We start from the raw sequence: 19565 nt of genomic DNA, 5'->3' as shown, positions 1-19565 counted from the left end.
ACTTTACCCTAACCGCAATTGCCACATCATCAGCATACCAGAGACAACAATATATTGTTAATGTCTCCATCTTAAAACTCTCCCAAAGGCAAAACTTATTGGGTTGCCCAAAAAGTAATTGCGGATTTTTCATATTGTCGGCGTTGACAAATTTTTTCACAGCTTGTGACTCTGTAATTGCATTCTTTCTTCTGTCAGTTATCAGCTGTTACTTTTAGCTTGCTTTAGAAAAAAAGTGTAAAAGAAGTATATTTGATTAAAGTTCGTTCTAAGTTTTATTAAAAACGCATTTATTGTACTTTCTTTTAAAAAATCCGCAATTACTTTTTGGGCAACCCAATATATACCGACCATTGCAATATAGGGCTCAATTAAAGGTATAACAGCGTTAATAAGGCGCAGCGAAGCGGACCGGATTCGGCTATTCCTCTAAAAAATTAAACTTTGACAACATTTTTCAAAGAAATGAAATTTTGATAAAATTTTCTATTGAAAAATTCACAAAAAATAATCTTTGTTTGTTTCTTCCTGATTTTTTATACCCTCCACCATAAGATGGGGGGTATACTAATTTCGTCATTCTGATTGTAACTACTCGAAATTTGCGTCTGAGACCCCATAAAGTATATATATTCTTGATCGTCGTGAAATTTTATGTCGATCTAGCAATGTCCGTCCGTCTGTCCGTCCGTCCGTCTGTCTGTCGAAAGCATGCTACCTTCCGAAGGAGTAAAGCTAGCCGCTTGAAATTTTGCACAAATACTTCTTATTAGTGTAGGTCGGTTGGTATTGTAAATGGGCCATATCGGTCCATGTTTTGATATAGCTGCCTTATAAACCGATCTTGGGTCTTGACTTCTTGAGCCTCTAGAGTGCGCAATTCTTATCCGATTGGAATGAAATTTTGCACGACGTGTTTTGTTATGATATCCAACAACGTTGCCGAGTATGGTTCAAATCGGTCCATAACCTGATATAGCTGCCATATAAACCGATCTTGGGTCTTGAATTCCTGAGCCTCTACAGTGCGCAATTCTTATCCAATTGGAATGAAATTTTGCACGAAGTGTTTTGGTACGATATCCAACAACTGTGCCAAGTATGGTTCAAATCGGTCCATAACCTTATATAGCTGTCATATAAACCGATCTTGGGTCTTGACTTCTTGAGCCTCTAGAGGGCGCAATTCTTATCCAATTTGGCTGAAATTTCGCAAGACGTCTTTTATTGTTACTTTCAACAACTATGTCAAATAAAGTACAAGTCGGTTCATAACCTGATATAGCTGCCATATAAACCAATCTGGTATCTTGACTTCTTGAGCCTGTAGAGGTCGCAATTATTATCCGAATTGCCTGAGATTTTGTACGACGGATTCTCTCATGACCATTAACATTCGTGTTTATTATGGTCTGAATCGGTCTTTAAGCCGATACAGCTGCCATATAAATCGATCTCTCTATTTTACTTCTTGAGCCCCCAAAGGGCGCAAATCTTATTCGAATTGGATGACATTTTACACAGGTCTCCAACATATAATTTAATTGTGGTCCAAACCGGACCATATCTTGATATCGCTTAAATAGCTGAGCAAATCTTTTCTTATATCCTTTTTTTTTGCCTAAGAAGAGATGCCGGGAAAAGAACTCGACAAATGCGATCCATGGTGGAGGGTATATAAGATTCGGCCCGGCCGAACTTGGGACGCTTTTACTTGTTGAATATTGCAAATGCAAGTGCCCTTAAAAAACTAAAAATTTTTTACCAGTTTTTCCTATTTTCTCCCACTGTTCGTCGTGCCATTGCAACTGAACAAAAATGGGCCATCAAAGCATCATAAAACTCTCTCGTTTGTAATTAACGATTTTTATGGTACTACATAACATAACCAATTACAGATTTTTGAGGTATTTAAGGAACTAGGTATATTAGGGTCCATATTGATATGGAATGTGTGCGAGTCTGTCATATACTACAACTATTTTATTTTTAACTTTTTATACCAATTTTTAACTTCTCTAATAGGATAAAGGTACACTAATGTCATCATTCCGTTTGTAACACATCGACATAATAAAGTACATATATTCTCGATCATCTTGACACTCCAAGTCGATTTAGTCATGTCCTTCCGTCTGTCTGTTGAATGCACGCTAACTTTCGAATGAGTAAAGCTAGGAGCTTAAAATTTTGGACGAATATATCCTATATGCCGTTTGAGAACGGCATATAGGATATATTCGTCCAACATTTTAGGATCAGTTGGGATTGTTTCATATTTTGATATAGGTGTCATATAAACCGATTTTGGATCTTGTCTTCTTGAGCCTTTAGACGGCCCAATTCTTATTCGATCCGGTCGATTTTAATATGGTATTCAATATCCATACAGAGTATGGTCCATATCATACGATAACATGACACAGCTCCAATAGCATGGTAATTTTTTTACCCCCACTAGGAATGGGGTATACTAATCTAATCATTTCGTTTGTAACACCTCGAAATATTGATCTAAGACCTCATAAAGTATATATATTCTTGATCGTCTCGACATACAGAGTTGGTATACCAATCTCCGTCCGTCGATCGAAATCGCGATAGGGGTCGAACGCGTAAAGCTAGCCGCTTGAAAATTTTCACAGAGACTTACTATTGATGCAGGTCATTGGCAATTGCAAATGGGTAATTTCGGATCAGATTTGGAAATAACTCCCTTATAAACCGATCTCCCAACTTTAATTCTTGAGCCTCTGGGTGGCAAAATTTTTTCCCGATTTGGCTTTAATTTTGCAGATAGTGTTCTGTTACGACTACCAATAACTGTGGCAAGTCGGATACAAATCGGTCCATATCTTGATATAGCTCCCGTATAAACCGATCTCCCGATTTGACTTTTTCAGTCCTTACAAGCCGCAATTGTATCCGTTTTGGCTCAAATTTTGCATGCGTTGCTTTGTTACGACTTCCAACAACTGTGCCAAGGACGGTCCAAATCAGTCTATAACACGATATAGCTCCCATATAAACCGGTTTCTCGATTAGCCTTGTTCGGTTCTAAGAAGCTTTAATTTTTGCTGGTTTGGCAGAAGTTTTATATGTATATAAAATTATGCCCTTCAACTAAATTAAGTTTGTATAAAATTTTAGTAGGTTCCCAAGATTCGACACTGCCGAACTTAGCACACTTTTAAACGTTATCTAACAAGGGATTTATTAGATGCCTCGAAAAAAATAAAGCGATCCGAGGTGGAGTGTTTTTAAGATTCGGTCCGGCCAAACTTAGGACTCTCTTACTTGTTAGTTTTAATATATTAAAGCGCCTAGCAATATTAATATAAAGCTAGTTGCTTGAATTTTTGCTCAAATATTTCCTACTAGTGTAGGTTGGTTGGGAGTGTAAATGGGCCAAACCGGTTCATGTTTTGATAAAGCTGCTGACGTGGTTAAGAGTGCAAAACGAAATAAAACGCAAACAATTAACAAATTTATGAATATTTTTAATTTTGCTTCCTGACATGTCACTTATATTTTTCGAATGAATCAAATTTTTCTGTACAATGAAAAGAAAATGACAATCCAATGCCTGCTCAATTTAACATATTTTTTAAAACTCAAAAGTGTTATATAAACTAACAAGGAAAATGAAAACTTAACCTACTTTGTTAAAAAATAAATAATTTTAACGATTGAGAATAATAAATGTGGATACACCACAGTACCCCCTCCCTAGTGAAAACGAAATTTATACTCCAGGAGCAAATGATACTTTCTTTCCGGATCGTAATTTCATTGTTGAAGTTCCTTGTGAATTGCTTGAAGTATCCGGAACTTGAATTGGTTCGGATTCATTTAAGAGATAGGCGGGTTTGAGCCGGTCGATGGATATAACCTTTTCATCCTGGCCTCGTCTAATTTTGAATATCTTACTATTCCGCGAAATTACTTGAAATGGGCTTTCGTAGGGCGGTTGTAGAGGTTTTCGAACTGCATCATTTCTTACAAAAACATGTGAGCATTTCAGTAAATCCATGGGTACAAAAATTGTATGCTTCCCATGTCTTATTCCAGGAGTTGGTCTTATATTTTGCATATTATTATGAAATTCATCGATTCAATTGTCTGAATATTTGGAGTTGACGTTATCAAATATCTCACCAGGAAGTCTGAGGTTGGTACCAAAAACCATTTCAGCAGAAGAATAACCAATATCTTGAATAATTGCCGAGTGCAAACGCATCATAGCTACAGGAAGAATTTCTACCCAATTCTGCGACTTGTATGACTTGATAGCTGCCTTCATTGTTCTATGCCATCTTTCAATTTGGCCGTTGCTTTGCGGATGGTAAGGTGTTGTATGGGTAACATTTACTCCTAATAACCGCGAAAATTCTCGAAAAAGAGCAGATTCAAATTGTCTTCCCTGATCGGTTGTAATAGATTACGGAACTCCATATCGGGAAACCCAGCCTGACAGAAATGCAACGGTTGTTGCTGTTATGTCTGTCAACGGTATAGCCTCGGTCCATCGGGTAAATCTGTCAATACAAGTGAGAATATACCTGAAATTTTGACATGGAGGTAGCGGACCAACCAAGTCGATGCTGATGTTTTTAAAACGTTCCGTTGGTAACTCAAAATTTCCAAGAGGACTCTTGACGTGGCGATTAACCTTTGCCTTTTGACAGGATATACAACATTTGGTCCAAACATGCAGGTCTTTAGATATTGATGGCCAAACAAAACGAGTTTTAATCATGCTTGTTGTTGCTCGGATGCCTGGATGAGATATTCCATGTAGTGATTCAAAAAGAGGCTTGCGAAAACGTGTGGTTATATATGGTCGTATTGCTTTTGTTGAAAAATCACAATAAACTTCACCATTCGAGCCAGGGACAACCATTTTTTTCAAGACAAGAGATATGTTAACTTTTAGTAATTGTTGTAATTCTGTATATCGGACTCTTGCGAACGAGCCAATTCGTTGTAATCCAAAGGTGATGGTAATGATACTGCATCCAATCGAGATAATGCGTCTGCAAGTGTGTTATCTTTTCCGGAAATATGTCTTATGTCGACAGTATGCTGCCCTATGTAATCAAGGTGTCGCAGTTGCCGTGGGGATGCCTTCTCCGGTTTCTGTTTAAATGCATATATTAGGGGTTTGTGGTCTGTGCAATTAAAGAACTCTCTTCCTTCCAAAAAATATTGGAAGTGTTTCAGTGCTGAGTATGCTGCCAGAAGTTCTCTGTCATATGCACTATATTTCATTTGAGACGAGCTCAATTTCTTTGAGAAAAATGCTATGGGTTTCCACTCACCGCTAATAAATTGTTGTAAAACTCCACCCATTCCTGTATCCGATGCATCAATCCACAAAGATGTCGGAGCATTGAGTTTTGGATGAACAAGTAGAGCTGCATCAGCTAATGAGTTCTTGCTTTCCTTGAAAGCTTTAAGTAAGTCCTCTGTCCATTGGATATTTGCGTTCGTTCCCTTTTTATTTCCAGAACAGATTGCATGAAGTTTTGACTGTTGATGTGCTGCATTAGGAATAAATAGTCTATAAAAATTTATCATTCCTAAAAACCTTCGCAGCTCTTTTTCAGTTTCTGGCGACTTGTAGCCTTTGATTGCTTCTACGCGGGATGGCAGAGGTTTGATACCATCTGAATTGACTACATATCCTAAAAATTCGACTTCTGAAACTCCGAGCACCGACTTGGAATAATTAATAGTAACATCAAATTCTCGAAATGTTGAAAATAATTTCCTGAGATGTTCCAAGTGCTCCTCTTTGTTGTTTGACGCAATGAGGATATCATCTATATAGGCGTAACAGAAATCCAAACCTTGTATGAAACGCTGAAAAGACTGAGCTGCATTACAAAGTCCAAAGCTCATTCGAGAAAACTCAAATAACCCAAATGGAGTTATAATTGCAGTCTTAGGAATGTCAGATTCTTCAACTGGTATTTGATGATATGCTTTAACAAGGTCCATTTTAAATACTAAATATTTGCTTTTCGCTCAACATGTGTCCAAAATCGTGTATGTGAGGAACAGGATAGCGGTCGGGAGTGGTAACAGCATTTAAACGACGGTAGTCGCCACATGGACGCCACTCTCCATTTGACTTCGGGACTAAATGCAACGGACTTGCCCAGGAACTTTTCGAAGGACGACATATACCTTGTTGCAGCATCAAATCAAACTCACGCTGTGGATAACATGCTTCACAGAATGCTTCACTGGTGAAATACGATTGTCACTTTGCGTCAGTTCAGGAAATTGTAGAAAAAGCTTACAAAATTCTGAGTTTTTTAAATTGATTTTACAGAATTTAAAGATCCAGAAAATAACGTTGCTTTACTTTCTGATCTGGACGTATTATCTATCAGACGATTGTTCTTTACATCAACCAATAACCCAAAATGGCTAAGAAAATCAGCGCCAATTATTGGTCTGTTAACACTGGCAACGATAAAATTCCAGGTAAATTTTCGGTTGAAGCCAAGACTTAAGGTAAGAGTTTTTATACCAAATGTTTTAATGGGGGACTCATTAGCTGCTATAAATTCAAGAATTGATGGGTTTTGGCGTTTTTCAGTTGAGGTAGCCGGGAACACAGATACATTAGCACCAGTATCGATGAGAAACTCATATTTTAGGTTTGTATCACGAACAAAAAGGCGACATATCTGTTGGCAGTCCCCATCCGCCACCGATGATGAGGAGCCTTTTAGTTTTCCGGAGAAAAATTTGGCACAAATAAGCACGGCTGGACACATTTGGTAGCACGATGACCAAACTTATAATGATACCAACAAAAAGGTTTATCACGTGACTTACTCTGTGACCTGGCTCTTGATTTTGAACGGCTTCTTAATTGATTTGCGAGTGCCTCGATTTTCTCGATTATTTCTTCAATTTTGGCTTTTAAATCCTGAATTTGTGTCGACTCTGTCGGTTTTCTTGAAGAAATAGCACTTACATCCCATGATTCCGCGGTATCAGAAATCTTATCGGCCATAGCCGCGAAATTGCTTATAGATTCATTGCTTACCGATAAAATTGCTTGAGTTTGCTTCGGAAGTCGTTTCATCCAGAGAGATTTTAAAAGTTCATCCGAAACCTCACCAGAGGCTAAACAGATCATCTCACGGAGTAATGTTGATGGCTTTTTATCGCCAAGTTCCATTTCAAGCAACAAACACTTCAACCGCTTCTCTTCCGAATCCATGAAACGCTCTAGGACACTCTTCTTTAGCGTTTCATACATATTTGTTTCTGGTGGATTGAGAATAAGGTCGCTTACCTCCGAAAGAACGCTTGCGTCTATGGAACCAACAATTGTATGGAATTTGGTTGAATCGGATCTTATTCCAGATGTTATAAATTGGCTTTCGACCTGTTTGAACCATAATGCTGGATTGTTGCGCCGGAATGGTGGAATTTTCACTGAAACTCTTGAAACCTCCACAGGGTCTGTTGGTAGCGGGTCATCCATTATAGAGTTAAACGTAATATTACCATGAACCAATGGTGAATTCATTCCAGGAATGATTTCTTCAAAATGATTATCTAGGGCTCTGCTGGCGTTTCCGGTTGGCGAATTGTCTTATGTGCTTTAACGTGTAGTCGGGGTCACCAATTGACGTGGTTAAGAGTGCAAAACGAAATAAAACGCAAACAATTAACAAATTTATGAATATTTTTAATTTTGCTTCCTGACACGTCACTTATATTTTTTCGAATGAATCAAATTTTTCTGTACAATGAAAAGAAAATGACAATCCAATGCCTGCTCAATTTAACATTTTTTTTAAAACTCAAAAGTGTTATATAAACTAACAAGGAAAATGAAAACTTAACCTACTTTGTTAAAAAATAAATAATTTTAACGATTGAGAATAATAAATGTGGATACACCACACTGCCATATAAACCGATTTTTGGTCTTGACTTCTTGAATTTATAGAGGGCACAATTCTTACTCGAATTGGCTGAAATTTTACACAATGACTTCTTTTATGGTCTATCTCTAAAGTAACCTCTAAAAAGAAAATTTTAAGTTAGGAATTCCGAGCTACTTACAAAATCTTTAGTTGTTTTCAATAACACTCCCCTAAGTTGGTTCATGTCCGATATTGTGTCTCCACCCAAGTGCCGGTAGCTGTTAGACACGAAAGCCAGACAATGACAAAGGAAATGCTCCAACGTCTCATCATCTTCGCCGCATGCCTTACACATGCTATCACTTGCCGCACCGATTTTACATAAGTGAGCTCGTAGTCCTATGTGTCCCGTTATGATACCAATAGCTATACTGACCTCCTTCTTGCTTTCTTTCAGTAATAGCCTCGTCTTCCACCGATCTGGATCCCTCCATAGGATTTTCGCCGTCCTACCGTCCGTTTCGCTGTTCCACAGGATTGCATGCGCATTCATCGCCCACGCCCTCAACTCGGACTGCGTCGTCCTGAAAGCCTTCAGGTTAACCAAGTTTATTGACAGCAGTCCTCTGGCCTTCACTGCCCTTTCATATCCCCTTACTGCGTTATGGCCCGGCACCCATAACGGCGTATAAAATAGCACATGACAATAAATCACGCTATAAGGCGTGCTGTTTTTTATACCCATCACTGAAGGATGGGGGTATAATCATTTTGTCATTCCGTTTGCAACACATCGAAATATCCATTTCCGACTCTATAAAGTGTATATGTTCTTGATCAGCGTAAAAATCTAAGACGATCTAGCCATGTCCGTCCGTCGGTCCGTCTGTCTGTTGAAATCACGCTACAGTCTTTAACAAGTAAAAGCGTGCTAAGTTCGGCCGGGCCGAATCTTATATACCCTCCACCATGGATCGCATATGTCGAGTTCTTTTCCCGGCATCTCTTCTTAGGCAAAAAAAGGATATAAGAAAAGATTTGCTCTGCTATTAGAGCGATATCAAGATATGGTCCGGTTTGGACCACAATTCAATTATATGTTGGAGACCTGTGTAAAATGTCAGCCAATTCGAATAAGAATTGCGCCCTTTGTGGGCTCAAGAAGTAAAATAGAGATATCGATTTATATGGGAGCTATATCAGGCTATAAACCGATTCAGACCATAATAAACACGTATGTTAATGGTCATGAGAGAATCCGTCGTACAAAATTTCAGGCAAATCGGATAATAATTGCGACCTCTAGAGGCTCAAGAAGTCAAGATCCCAGATCGGTTTATATGGCAGCTATATCAGGTTATGAACCGATTTGAACCATATTTGGCACAGTTGTTGGATATCATAACAAAATACTACGTGCCAAAATTCATTCAAATTGGATAAGAATTGCGCCCTCTAGAGGCTCAAGAAGTCAAGACCCAAGATCGGTTTATATGACAGCTATATCAGGTTATGAACCGATTTGAACCATACTTGGCATAGTTGTTGGATATCGTAACAAAACACGTCGTGCAAAATTTCATCCCAATCGGATAAGAATTGCGCACTCTAGAGTCTCAAGAAGTCAAGACCCAAGATCGGTTTATATGGCAGCTATATCAGGTTATGGACCGATTTGAACCATACTTATCACAGTTGTTGGATGTCATAACAAAACACGTCGTGCAAAATTTCATCCCAATCGGATAAGAATTGCGCACTCTAGAGGCTCAAGAAGTGAAGACCCAAGATCGGTTTATATGGCAGCTATATCAAAACATGGACCGATATAGCCCATTTACAATACCAACTGACCTATACTAATAAGAAGTATTTGTGCAAAATTTCAAGCGGCTAGCTTTACTCCTTCGGAAGTTAGCGTGCTTTCGACAGACAGACGGACGGACGGACGGACGGACGGACAGACGGACGGACATGGCTAGATCGACATAAAATTTCACGACGATCAAGAATATATATACTTTATGGGGTCTCAGACGAATATTTCGAGTAGTTACAAACAGAATGACGAAATTAGTATACCCCCCATCTTATGGTGGAGGGTATAAAAATAGAGATATTGAGCTGAAATTTTGCACAGATTCTTTTTTGTCCATAAGCAGGTTAAGTTCGAAGGTGGGCTATATCGAACTATATCTTCATATAGCCCCCATATAGACCAATCCGCGATTTATTATCCGATTTTGCTGAAATTTGGGACAGTGAGTTGGATATAGCTGCCATATAGACCGATCTCTCGATCTTAGGTCTTGTGCCCATAACAGCCACATTTATTATTCGATTTTGCTGATTGGGACAGTGGGTTGTGCTAGGCCCTTCGACACCCTTCTTCAATTTGGTTCAGATCTGTCTAGATTTGGATATAGCTACTATATAGACCGATCTCTCGATTTAAGTTTTTGGGCCCATAAAAGGCGTATTTATAATCCGTTGTCTTCGAAATTTGGTGCAGTGAATTGTATTAAGCTCCTCGACATACTTGTGCAATATGGCACAGATCGGTCCAGATTTAGATATAACTGTCATATAGACCGATCTCTCGATTTAAGGAATTGGGGCTATAAAAGCCGCATTTATTGTCCGATTTCGCCGAAATTTGGGACAGTGAGTTGTGTTAGGCTCTTCGACATTTTTCAGCAACTTGGCCCAAAACAGTCCAGATTTGAATATAGCTGCCATATAGACCGATATCTCAATTTAAAGTCTTGGCCACATAAAGGATCATTTATAATCCGATTTAGCTGAACTTTGAAACAATGACTTATGTTAGGCTTTTTGACATCCGTGTCGTATATGGTTCAGATCAGTTTATTTTAAGATATAGCTACTAAAAAGATCAATATTTTGTTTTACACAATTGGACAATGACTTGTACTTATTAGTATTTTGGGCCGAATCGGAACATATTTCGATATAGCTGCTATGGGGCATAAGGTATGCATTTTTCACCGTATTTTGACGAAAGGTGGTTTACATATATACCCGAGGTGGCGGGTATCCAAAGTTCGGCCCGGCCGAACTTAACGCCTTTTTACTTGTTTTATCTTATTGAGATGATCGTCACCTTCATGTCTCTTTTATTTCACACCATGCAAATTCAGGAGTAAAAGCTGCTTATAGAATGCCTTATATTGAAGACGATAGACATGTCAGAAGCTTTCCCTACACCTCGCTATTTAACAAGGCGTGTCCAAAAATATAAGGCATTCACTCTTCATATCCTTACACAAGGCCATATACTGAAAGAGGTTTTGAACGTGTAAGACAACAAAAAAAAAAATACAATAATACCCTATCAATTTTATTTGAGGGATACAATTTAATTTAAAATGGTTATACCTGCCACCATAGGATGGGGGTATACTAATCTAGTCATTCCGTTTGTAATACCTCGAAAAATTCATCTAACACCCCAAAAAGTATACATATTCTTGATCGCCTCCACGTTCTGAGTGGATCTAGTCATGTTCGTCCGTCCGTCCGTCGAAATCACGATTGCGGTCGAACGCGGAAAGCTAGCTGCGTGAAATTTTTCACAGATACTTACAATTGACTAAGGTCGTTGGGGATTACAAATGGGCTATATCGGTTCCGAGTTAGATATAGCTCCCATACAAACCGATCTCCCGATTTGAATTCTTGAGTTCTCACATGCGGCAATTTTTGTCCGATTTGGTTGAAATTTTGCATGTAGAGTTCTGTCATTACTTCCAACAACTGTGCCAAAGCCGGTTCAAATCTGTCTGTAATCTGATATAGCTCCCATATAAACCGACCTTCGATTTGACTTCTTAAGCCCTTACATACCGCAATTGTTGTCCGATTTGTTCCGTTGTGACTTCCAACACCTGTGCCAAGAACTGTTCACATCGGTCTATAACCTGATATAGCTCCCATATAAACCGGTCTCCCGATTTGACTTCTTGAGCCCTTACAAGCCGCAATTTTTGTCCAATTTATCTGCAATTTTGCACATAGTGTTTTGTTATGACTTCCAACAACTGTGCTTGCTACGGTCCAAATCGGTTTATATTCTGATATAGCACCCATATAAACCGTTCTCCCGATTTCACTTTTTGAGTCCTTACAAGTCGCAATTTTTGTCCAATTTGGCCCAAATTTTGCATGCGGTGTTCTATTGCGACTTCCAACAACTGTGCCAAATACAGTCCAAATCAGCCAATAACCTAATATAGCTGTCATGTAAACCCGTCTCTCGATCATCTTTGTTCGGTTTCTAGAAACATTAATTTATGCTGCTTTGACAGAAGTTTGGTATGTAGAATAAAATTATGCCCTTCTACTAAATTTATTTTGTATAATTTTTTAACAGAATCCAAGGCGGTGTGGTTCCAAGATTCGGCCCGGCCGAATTTAGCATGCTTTTACTTTTTCTCTATAGACCGGATCTCCGAAAATCTATTTTTAGAATGAGAATTTTATTTTTATTATATTTTTACATTTTCGAACACTTAATTTGTGTTCACCGGGATTTAATCCACTAACCCTCTGTTTGTTTAACCGATGTGTTCCTTATCAGCTTGTTTTTGGTTCGTACTTTCTTCGTTTACTTGTACAAAGACATGAAGAACTCATAGCTAAGAAATGCCCTTATAGAAAGCTTTCGTTTCTTATTTTGAACGAGGTGAATTTGTAAAGTGAAAAAAATCGATATAACGGCTTTTTAAATAGCAAAATGTTGAAGGACGTTTAAGAGTTTTTTATTGCTCTGTTTGAGGTTGAATATAGGCCTTAAGGACGGTTTCTGTGACAGCGATCACAAATTCAAGTTGTGCAGCCCCTTACTACAATATATATGTATACAGCCCATCTTATGGAAGTGGGTATAAAACCTTCCAGCCTTTGCTTTCTCTTGGTGCACACCTCATCATTACTTACAATCAACCGTTTTTCCGAAACAGTTGATTTTGATAAGAAAAACCACCATACCATATGAACCACCATAGGATGTGGATATACTAATATAGTCTTTCCCTTTCTAACATCTCGAAATATTGATCGGCGACCAAATAAAGTCTATAGGTTCTTAGCGATTTTGACATTCTGATTACGTTCCTCCATACGTCCAAACCACGACAGCGGTCGAACGAGAAAAGATAACCTCTTGAAATTTTGCACATATATTTGTTATTAATGTAGGTCATTGGGGATTGCAAATGGTCCTTCGATTTGACTACTTAAGCCCTTAGAAGTCTCAATTTATATCTGATTTGGCCGAAATTTTACCATGAACGTTATCATGTCCGCCAATGAGGCTGAACGCCTGAGCTCGAATCCGGGCGAGAATATCAAAATAAAATTGCAGCGGCGGTTATACCCCTCTAATGCTGGCAATATCGCACTGCAGCGCGACATACGGATTCGATTATAAAGGGTGATTTTTAAGAGCTTTAGGAAAGTTTTTCAAAAAAAGCATATAAAATTTAGAAAACGCATGAAATCTTTATTTTAATCGATAATACGGTCCATTTAATTTAATTGCTGAATATTGTTTCATGCTAATGTTGACCGTGACAGCGCCTCAAATGGTCAATTAGCTCTAAGTCCAATTTTGGCATACTCTTTCCAAAAGTTCACTGTTTTACAGTGAAACAAACACGAAACGTGTGTCATCTGTTTAAACCAGTATTTTCAAAAACATAATTACTAACAAAATCACCCTTTACAATGGCGGTCAAGACTCGGCAAGTTTTAACTTGTTTTTGTTGGAAGTGAGCAGTTTTTGTTCCCTACACCATTATTGTGATACAGGGTGTTATAACTTATTTTGGAATAGAAAATGTACTAAGGTACTTATGAATGACTTTGGTGTGACAGTTTGGTAATTACAATTCATATCAATTTGGATGATAATTGGTTTGTGGACGGACATACCACACCGACAATGATTTGAGATAATAAATCTCTTAAAAAGAAGAGAACTCCTGAAAACCGGTTTTTAAGGCAGATAGCAATAGCATTATTAGCCATGTTTGAATAACAAATTTATAAAATGTGTACATATTTTGTTTACTTTTGGCACTAGTCTCATTTTTGTTGTTGCTTATAATAAGCGGAATTATGACTGTCTAATTGTTCAATTAGTTTCAACATTATACATCGTATTATAAAGAACCACTAATATTAAAGCTCTTAAACCTGCTTCTTTCTTTGGAGTGCTAACTTGACTTCGACGGGCGGAGGAACATGGTTAGGTGGAGATTGATAGACTACATTGTATTTAATATATTTCATTTTAAAACAGACTATGATGAATAATCTAAAAAAAATTAAACGTACTACGCTATTGTCATCAACTCTATTTACATTATTTTTCTAAGGTACAGCCATTACAAAATTTAAGCTTTTGTCATCAGCCTTTTATGTTCTCGGGATATGTCCTTGGGTTTGCAGTTTCTTTATACAAAGTCTTGAGTAAAGATAATCAACAGCATTGGTTGTCTGTATCTATAGTAACAAATTATTTAAAGATATCTATTGATATAACCACATGAAGTGATTTCATGATTGAATAGCTAGTGACTTAACAATCCACAGAAGCGCTTTTGTGAACTTCAATAAAGACAATGTGAATAGGTGCCGATTAAAACAATTAGAGAACATAAAAATCACAAATTTTACCCCGTTGCATTAGAAAAACAAGTAAAATGGCGTTAAGTTCGGCCGGGCCGAAGTTTGGACACCCACCACCTCGGGTATATATGTAAAACACCTTTCATCAAAATTCGGTGAAAATTTCATACCTTATACTCATATACCTCATACCTATCTGAACTATATACGACACGGATGTCGAAAAGCCGAACATAGGTCGCTGTGTCAAATTTCAGTGAAATCGGATTATAAATGCGCCTTTTATGGGGCCAAGACTTTAAATCGAGATATCGGTCTACATGGCAGCTATATCCAAATCTGTACCGATTTGGGCCAAGTTGCATAAACATGTCGAAAAGCCTAACACAAAGCGCTGTCCCAAATTTCGGCGAAATCGGACAATAAATGCCTCTTTTATGGCCCCAAAACCTAAAACCTAGATATGGGTCTATATGGCAGCTATATCCAAATCTGGACCAATCTGTGCGATATTGTAGAATTGTATGTCAAGGGGCTTAACTTAACTCACTGTTCCAAATTTCGGCGATATCGGACAATAAATGAGCATTTTATGGGCCCAAAACCATAAATCAAGAAATCGGTCTATACGGCAACTATATCTAAATCTGAGCCGATCTGGACCAAATTGAAGAAATATGTTCAAGGGCCTAACACAACTAACTGTCCCAAATTTCAGCAAAATCGGATAATGAATGTGGCTTTTATGGGCCTTGCACCATAAATGGGAGGTTCGATTTATATGGCAGCTATATCCAAATCTGGACCGATCGGAGCCAAATTACCGAAGTATGTCGATGGGCCTTACACAATTCACTGTCCCGAATTTCATCAAAATCGGATAATAAATGTGGCTTTTGTGAGCCTAAGACCCTTAACCGGAGGATCGGTCTATATGGCAGCTATATCCAAATCTGAACCGATCTGGGCCAATTTAACGAAAGAAGTCGAAGGCCCTAAAACAACTCACTGTCCCAAATTTCAGCGAAATCTGATAACAAATGTGGCTTTTATGGGCCTTAGACCCTAAATCGGAGGATCGGTCTATATGGGGGCTATATCAAGATATAGTCCGATATGGCCCATCTTCGAACTTAACCTGCTTATGGACAAAAAACAGAATCTGTGCAATATCTCTATTTTTAAAGACTGTAACGTGATTTCAACAGACAGACGGACGGACATGTCTAGATCGTCTTAGATTTTTACGCTGATCAAGAATATATATACTTTATAGGGTCGGAAATGGATATTTCGATGTGTTGCAAACGGAATGACAAAATGAATACACCCCCATCCTTCGGTGGTGGGTATAATATGGGAAGTGATCGGAGTTCACATACTTCTAATCTGGATTCGACTGCAGCAAAATATCATTCGCAAAATATGGTTATTTTGAATTTGGCGTTTGAACTCTATTACTAATTCGTTTTCGGAAGCGAAGAAAAAGTAAATTCGTGAAGTTTGGTCTGGCCGAACTTTAGTAAATTACCACCATGAATACATTAGCATTGAAGTAGGATAAGAATGGTTTGAGATATGGCCCCATATAGAGGCCAACGTTACCATCTCCACCAATGAGGCTGAACGCCTGGGCTCGAATCCGGGCGAGAATATCAAAATAAAATTTGCAGCGGCGGTTATACCCCTCTAATGCTGGCAACATTTGTGAAGTAATATCGCGCTGCAGCGCGACATTCGTATTCGATTATAAAGGGTGATTTTTAAGAGCTTTAGGAAAGTTTTTCAAAAAAAGGCATAAAAAATTTAGAAAACGCATGAAATCTTTATTTTAATCGATAATACGGTCCATGTAATTTAATTTCTGAATATTGTTTCATGCTAATGTTGGCCGTCACAGCGCCGAAAATGGTTAATTCGCTTAGTCCAATTTTGGCATACTTTGATTTGACTGTTTAACAACGAAACAAACACAAAACGTGCGTCATCTGTTTAAACCAGTATTGGCAAAAAGATAATGGCTAACAAAATCACCCTTTACAATGGCGGGCAAGACATATCGATTTTCAAAAACACACAAAAATTTATGAATGTTATTGTATTAGAAATGCCTAAAGACTAAATTATTTTCCTTAATGAAAATGTGTGAAGAAATCGTAACAAAACATGCTCACTGTTTTGCAAGGGAGTATATCTTTTACCTGATGCTATTGAAAATATCTTAAAAGTGAATTTACATATTTGAAGGAACATGTATACCATAATTCATTCCGCACTAACAAATGTTTTTACAACGTGGTGGACTTCATACTGATATATGCTCAAAATATATGGTAAATAAGAAAAATTTGCTGCAACATCTTTTCTATTCAAAAATTTTGTATATGTCACAGACCAAAATTAAGAATGTAATTTTCCTTTCGGGGAGTATTCTTGAACTAAAATTTAAGTTTTTTAAATCGGTTATAAAGACAAATCTTTAGGAAATTTCCATACCTACTTTATGTATATGAACTAATTGCATTTCTTTGGAAATAGGATAAGTTCCCATATTTATACCAATTTTGCTACATAATACAATATCATTTTCTTCGGTGTAGTCATGTCCATCCGCCCGTTGGAATAGTGCTACAGTCTTTAAAATAGAAATATTGAGCTGAAACTTTTCACAGATTTCCTTTTTGGCCAAAAGTTTGAAGATGAGCTATATTTTAATATAGCCCCAATTAGACCGACCTCCCGATTGAAATTCTCGGGCCCGCATGCGCATTTATTTGCCGATTTCGCTAAATTTTGGCACAGTAATCTGTATGACGTTTTCGACATCGCTGTTCAATATTCTTATCTTCCAAATAATGTTCTTAATCCCATATCATACGCGCATTTCTTAACCGATTATGCTGAAATTTGGCAAAGTGAGCTGTGCTTTGGTCCTTAATATCCATGTTAAGTGTGGCCTAGATCGGTCTATATTTCCATATAGCTGTCATATATACCAATCTCCCAATTTAATTTCTATGACCCATAGAAGGTGCATTTATTATCCGATTTCGCTAAAACTTGGTACAGTTAGCTGCGTTAGGATCTACGATATATGATTCAGATCGGACTATTTTTGGATATAGCTGTCATATATACAGATCTCCCGATTTAAGGTCTAGGGGCCATAAAGATGCATTAATTACATGTCGCTAAATTTGCTGCAATGAGTTGTATCAGACCCACACATCTGTAAGATTGTGTGGATACGATTATATTTGGGTATAGCTACCATATAAACCAATCACCCGTTTTATAGTATAGGACAGCGAATTGTGGACATCTCAATTTAGAATGTGGAACATCAGTAGATATAAGGCTTCACATAATTCCATACTAAACTCATTTTCTTGAATTATTATCAAATTATGTGAAACTATTGTATTTCGTTATGTCAAGCTTGATAATCCTAATATTTTTTGTGTTCTAACGTATTTGTCAACTTGAAATTTTTTGTCGTGGATTATTGCTTTGTTCAAAGGTTTAAAAACAAAAAAGCGGTTTGCTGTCGGTTTGCTGACAACGCCTGTCAGCAAACATTAAATGGCATGTTTAAGCCAGTCCAAATGTTTAGTGGTAACACCCCATATTCTCCCGAAAATTATATGGACTTTTTGCAAAAACATCAATGACATATTAATCTATTGTTTTTGATTCGTGAAGATATATTTCTGTAGGACGGCGAAAATCCATATCGTGAGAAGACGAGGCTATTACTGAAAGGACGCAAGAAGGAGGTCAGTATAGCTATTGGTATCATAACGGGACACATAGGACTACGAGCCCACTTATGTAAAATCAGTGCGGCAAGTGATAGCATATATAGGGCATGCGGGGAAGATGATGAGACGTTGGAGCATTTCCTTTGTCATTGCCCGGCTTTCGCGTCCAACAAATACCGGTACTTAGGTGGAGACACAATATCGGACATGAACCAACTTAGGGGAGTGGCATTGAAAAAAATTAAGGATTTTGTAAGTAGCACGGAATTCCGGCGGCGTCATTAACGCTATCTAGCTGTTGTCTGAAAGGCTTTGATCCTTAATATACAGTTTTTAAAATATTTTTTTTTTATTTTGTTGTTACAGCATATATTTCTGCTGTTTCTACTTACAAATTTCCCTGAGTGTGGCTATGTTGGACAATCTGAAGTATCTTTCGCAATTCTTCCTCTAAGTAGTCTTCCAAATTTTGCTCAATTATCGGACTCGGTGCCGTCCGTGCCAGTGATGGTCTGAGAAAGTGTTCCATGGAGATTCTCGAAAACTGAACCTCATCGATTAGATTTTCAGAAAGCTATTCTACATATTGTTTGTGCCGTGTGAAAAACTACAATATATATTTTGTTTTACAATTGTATTACATTAAGTGAGAAATTAATAGTCAAGAATGTATTGAGACTACCTTAATAGACCACCTGTACATACTAAATTGATTGGTTTCGTTAGATGCAAAAAACATAATCGATGGAAATGAGCTACTTGATATATTTTTTATTTCCAATCGATTTAATGTTTATATACTCCACGAGTTGGTGCCAATTTTTTTTTTTAAATTACTTTAATACTGTTGAGATTGGAGACGGAGGCAAGCGGTTAATCTTTTCTTCACAGTTGAAAAAGGTGTCATTCCGGTTATGTGGGCGGTGTGTCATTCACTCACTTTGATTGCATTGAAAAGGTTACCGCAAGAGCTGCTCTTCGACTGCGAGTGGATGTACTAGGCTATAAAAAAAACATTACAAACTGCCATCTATGACTGTGGCATTGATCATACCCACCAGCATGATATTGTTGTCAAGACGCACTGACACATTAACAGACACATAGACTGTCGCAAGTAAATCCAGGTATAGACGCTAAAAATAAAAGGAGACATGTTTCTCGTGATTATAACTGTCATTGGTTAAGTAAAGTAACCAAATAGGACGAGCTCCGTTTATTTAAATAACGAATAAGATTATAATCTTCAATG

The 19565-nt window shown here is 37.7% G+C and overlaps 1 protein-coding gene and 1 long non-coding RNA gene across 4 annotated transcripts in view; both read left to right on the top strand.

Annotated features, from left to right (window-relative positions):
• Nucleotides 1-19565, top strand: part of LOC106090537 (dual oxidase maturation factor 1) — a 273000-nt gene that overhangs the window by 190311 nt on the left and 63124 nt on the right. The gene's annotated exons all lie outside the window — the stretch shown is intronic.
• LOC106090538 (uncharacterized) lies at nucleotides 17991-19022 on the top strand. The gene is made up of 2 exons (XR_001221849.2): nucleotides 17991-18565; nucleotides 18680-19022. It is a non-coding gene; the product is annotated as an uncharacterized LOC106090538 (long non-coding RNA).

This window comes from Stomoxys calcitrans, chromosome 3 (assembly GCF_963082655.1).
Source record: "Stomoxys calcitrans chromosome 3, idStoCalc2.1, whole genome shotgun sequence".
NCBI classification, from domain to species: Eukaryota; Metazoa; Arthropoda; class Insecta; order Diptera; family Muscidae; genus Stomoxys; species Stomoxys calcitrans.
The sequence above is the reverse complement of the archived record's forward strand: the minus strand, read 5'-3'. Positions and strand labels throughout refer to the sequence as shown.